Source organism: Galeopterus variegatus, unplaced genomic scaffold (assembly GCF_000696425.1).
Source record: "Galeopterus variegatus unplaced genomic scaffold, G_variegatus-3.0.2 Scaffold465, whole genome shotgun sequence".
NCBI lineage: Eukaryota > Metazoa > Chordata > Mammalia > Dermoptera > Cynocephalidae > Galeopterus > Galeopterus variegatus.
Genome location: NW_007726576.1, coordinates 62,475 through 67,456, shown reverse-complemented (window position 1 = coordinate 67,456; position 4,982 = coordinate 62,475). Strand labels below are relative to the sequence as shown.

Below are 4,982 nucleotides of genomic sequence, written 5' to 3'. Positions count from 1 at the left end.
GGGCGGCGGGTTTATTTTGGGGATCTAACCCCGGGGGGGGAGCCCCGCCGCCCTTCCCAAGTGGCGCACTGTAGCAGTGCGCCACCGGGCCGGCCAAAAAAGGGAGGAAGTTCTGACACATGTTACAACATGGATGAACCTTGAGAACATTAAGTGAAATAAATCAGTCACAAAAAGACAAATATTATGTAATTCCCCCTTACACGAGGTACTAGAGTCGTCACAATCATAGACATGAAAAGCAGAACGGTGGTTGCCGGGGGCTCGGGGAGGGGAAACGGGGAGCTGTTGTTTAATGGGCACAGAGTTTCGTTCTGGAAGACAGAAGTCCTGGAGAAGGCTGCACACCGACGTGAATGTACTTACTACCGATCGCTTAAAAGTGGTTAAGACGGCAAATTTCATGTTATGTATATTGTACCATAATTGGAAATGAAAATACTTTAACAACAACAAAAAAGACAATTAAGTTTACAGAACATGGGAAAAACTTCCGATCCCATCTGCAAATTTCTCAGTAGTCTGAGATCCAGTTCTGCCGGGAATGGAGACTAGAACTGTTTCCTAGAAGGTGGGCTCCAGTCCCACGCCTCTCATGTTTCTACAAATAGTATCGAGAATAATTTGTCACTGATAAAGTAGGGAAAGTAAAATAAGAACTTCTGCCTTTTATTTGTTATGAATTAAAACTATGTTGTCTGATCCAAGGATTGTGCTCACCCCTTTTTTGTATGTAGAGCTCAAGTATCTTATTTTTCTTTCTTTTTCACATCCCTACTCTTTTGCTGACACTGTGTTCAGAGTCTGGGCCACTCCACTCGTGTGTGATGATCTGAGACATCTTCCATCTTTCTGTTGCTTTAAAATCTAAGCTGCCAGAAGCCTGCCCCTCCCTCCCTCACAGCTGTATCTGCATGTCCGTCCCCGAGAACGTCTCCTATTGAAGTTTGGTCAATTAAATGCCCAATCGGCAAGGTTTTTATTTATCAAATAAAAAGTCCACATTTTCTCAAACGCTTCAAAAGTGCATGGAACGTAAACTCCCCCAGAGGAAAGGCGGCTGTTTTCTCTGTACGTTCTCCTTCATGGAGGCTGTCAGAGGAACGGCATACTCGTGGCCGCCTGTTCCATCTTCGATATCTTCACTTGGCCCGAATGAGGCTGAAGTCATAGAAGAGGTCGAAAGGTCACAATTTCTCCAAAAGAATACTGGTCCCAGCTTTCTAGAAGCAGGATCCTGACCTCTGCAACGCCATCCCTCTTCAAAAGCAGGGATAGTTAAGACAGGGTAGCTTTCTCTGTTTCTTTTGGCTTTTCTGGGTCCCCAAACTACACTCTGAAGACTGTTGTATCAAAGTAGCAAAACTGAACAGAAAATCATCTATTTCACAATGCTTTTCGATGTTGATACTAAAAATAAGCAATTTACCTGTGCCTTTAAAGGAAGAAAAGGAAATGAGGCCCCTGGGTCACTCGGAAAAATGAGATTAAACCCAAATACAAGTGTGCCTCGCCTACTGTCACTCAAGACAATCAGGCTAGAAGCAAATCACCTGATTTAAAGTATCCCCTGCAAGAGGCACAAAGGCCGTGTTATCTATCACAGCAGAAAAGATCCAAAAGGAGGGCTGCTTCCACTCTCTCCATAACTCGCCCTGGCCCTGCGTGGCATGCGGGACAGCCAGTGCATCCAAGCCAACGCGCCCAACTGTGAAAGCATCTCTTTCAACTGGACCTAGACCACATCATTCCTGAGGAGCTTCCCACCGAAGCCCTGGGTGTCTGTCCTGCACACCATTCTCTGCAGGCCAAGAGCAGGAAAGGAGAGCTCACCTCTCAAGTACTAGGGGGCAGGCCACGGTGAGGCCCCCAAACTGGCAAGGACTAGCTGCCTTTGGGAGACTCCTCCGCACTCAAGGAGCTGTGGGAGGGGGGAGGTGGCCAAACGTGGAAGATTCAGCAAGTTTTACGAGGACACTTGGCTCCACTGGCTCCTCCTGCCCCAACCTGTCTGGGGCCGGTGTTAACAGACAGAGGGGCCCGAAGGAAAGGGTGCAGGCAAAGAAAGCCCCAGCCCTTGGCCTCTCCGTGCAGAAGCATGTAACCCCAAACACTTCAGTCAGAGAGGATTTGAAGGCCAAATACTCTTTGGGAAACTGTCACTAATTTCAAATTACTTCCCAAAAAACTGCACCCACTGGAACCCTTTGCAACTGAAGTAAATAAAGTACCTCCTTTTCATGCTTCAGGAGGGCTGGAGCCAGTGGGAGAATCTTTTTAAATAAAAAGTAAAATATTAACTCTTTCTTTATAAATCAGAGAGGGTTATTTTAACTAGCACCTTTCTGGCTCTCTTTTAAGGAAAGAAAAAATATGCTTAGCTTCTGTAGTCTGTAGTCATCAATTTATAAGAACGTGGTTACATTTAAACTTGAAAAGGTAAACTGTACTTGGTTTTGTGGTATGAGGGGTCTTTGAAAAGGTCATGGAAAAATTTGTATTGTCTTTTAGTTCTTTTTGAAGTACCCTCGTATATCTAATCTTAGTGAATAACTCCAGCCACAAACTCCAGTCCAAAATATTTAGCTCTAAAAACAAGTAAACCACTGACCTTATTTCTGAGCGTACACACAGTACTGTGAAGAGCGATTGTTTTTTCCTTTTACAATTCCAGTAACTCAGGCCTATTAGCATTCTACTACAGTAATGTCATTTCTTGATTGTTTTAAAACTTATTTAAAAATTGAATCACAACTAGTTTAACAATACCGTTCTAGTTTCACTGATGACAGACCAAAACTGAAGTCCTAAAAACCACAGTGTTAGCCCTCATTATACACCAAGAGGTGGGAAGTATTTTTCTTTTTCTAGACAGTTCTGTTGCCCTTTGAACGACCCTTTCAAAGTCATTCAGTAGGTCTGAGGACAGAGCACACCCCCAACAATTTCCATGTTAGCTCTGTGTAGCTGAGGAGCCTGTATACATAAAAGGAAAACAATGTCAGAGCAAAACCAGCAAATCTGACCTTATTCCTAAGACTCCTGGCGTATCAGCAATGGAGGGTGAGGCAGGGAACCTCTGCCAGGGCTTCAGACTTTCTCCTCCCGCACCGCTGACTGCCTGGAAGGCAGCAGTGCACGCTGACACCACCAATGGAAATCTTTGCTGAAATATCTGTTTCTGGATACCAGCGACGATGCCACCTGTCGAGGAAAAATGTAGTTGTGGCCACATTCCTTTAACTCCTCCCCCACATGTCTGTTGACAACCAATAGCTGATTTTTAAATTTAATGACATCCAACTTCAGCAACTGTCCTTTCAAAGTAACGACTAGTGATAATGATGGATTTAGGATTCATATACTTCAAAATTAACTCAATAAAAATGACATTTTTTTTTGTCTGTGGAGTCTAATATAAAAATGGAGAACTCATAGATTTACATATGTTTCTTACTCCATTTAAGAATTTAAAGATCTAAGAAAATAATTTTCATTAAGTTCAACTTCCCATCTCTGGATCTTGTTAGCAGTGTCTGTTCATTTGAGCAAACCTGTGTCCTTTCCAAACATTTTAAGTTCAACTAAACTGACCCTGGGAATAAAAATGGAGAAGGCCCTCTGGGGGGTTCCACCCTCATGGATCAAGCGAGTAAAACAGAAATGCAAAATGATCACGTAGCCATCGAAAGGGTTATGCCCTTGTGGACAAGAAGTTTGGCTTGAAAATTATTTTGCCAGAATTTTATTCTATTAAACATTTTCACTAATGTATACAAACTACTTAGAGCTCCTGGAATATTCAAATTCAATCAAAGATGCATTGTGGGAACATGCAAGCTAGAATGTTCCTTTTCCCCTACTGCAATTCTGTAGCCAGACCTTCTGTAGTTCCTTTCGTTCCTAACTCTCTTATAATTCAGAAGAGAAAAAGAGAATAAAGTCATTACCTGTGTCAGAATTTGCTTTAAAACAAGGGGGACAGGTGGTCTGACTACCGTCTTCCAGGGTTTGTTCCCTGCGGTGATGTCAGTGGGGCACCCTTTACACCCCCAGTCGGGTAACAGGCTAGGCCGGTGTTCTCTCTTCCCAACCTCCCCCTCTTGGCAGGGTTCAATCACCCCCGGAGACTGCCCCATCCACCCAGAGACAAAGCGCTCCACAGGAGCAGTGCTGAGCGGCCTCCTGCAATTTTAGGGCAACTGCAGAGGGCAGGACATTTTCTTCCAGCACCCCGGTTAGCTTCTGTTAGAACTGGGCCAAGAGAACGGTTATGGGGCATGGTCTGTTTGAGGGAAAGGAACTGTGGGGCACTGTTAAGTTCAGCCAGGCACTAAACGACCGTGAGCTTCCACCTGGGGACGCTGAGGTCACTGGGCCAGGTGTCCCCCTAGCCTTTCCAGGCGTCCATCGCTGTGTGCAGGGACGCTCACCCCGAGGAGGGAGGCCAGCCCAGTCAACAGGCCACAGGATCCCGGCGACATCTGGGGCTAGTCTCCTTCACCCGACGGGAAGTACCTTCTGGTGCCTGCACCTTTTAACTAAGATGTGTCACCAAGTACTTTTAATTACTGCTGTCCACACTGCCGTCATCTGCGTTTCACGAGTTCCCCGGAGCCACATCATGCAGCCCACACTGGTCGGTTCTCCCAAGTCGCGGGCTTTGGCTGAACTTAAACGCCCATCCGTTGACCTGCTTTTCCTCTCCCCAAATCCAAGCGGGAAGCGTCGGTGACCCACAAAAGCGAGAAAACCCAAAACACAGCGAAGGCAAAGGGGGAAAGGGGCGCGGGCTCCACGCGGCCACTCGTGCACACGATGTGATGCGCTTATCCTGATGTACCAGTCAAAGGGGGACCCTGCTGGGCCGAGGTTCAACCGGTCCCCCCGCGTTCCCCGGCCTCCCGCGCCCGACAGGGGCGACCCTGGCCGCCGAGCTCCCGCGCTCGCCCTCTCGGAGGCAATTCCTCCCCTCGGGATGG

At 46.5% G+C, this 4,982-nt stretch overlaps 1 protein-coding gene across 1 annotated transcript in view; it reads right to left on the bottom strand.

Moving 5' to 3' along the window:
• GJB6 (gap junction protein, beta 6, 30kDa) overlaps positions 1-4,029 on the bottom strand; it is a 9,501-nt gene extending 5,472 nt beyond the window's left edge. Inside the window, exons 1-2 of the mRNA XM_008569082.1 lie at positions 3,951-4,029; positions 3,027-3,204 (exon numbers count right to left, since the gene is read on the bottom strand). The gene's annotated coding sequence lies outside the window, so the exon portion shown is untranslated. The remainder of the gene's footprint in view (positions 1-3,026; positions 3,205-3,950) is intronic.
• Between the last annotated feature and the right edge of the window lie 953 nt (positions 4,030-4,982).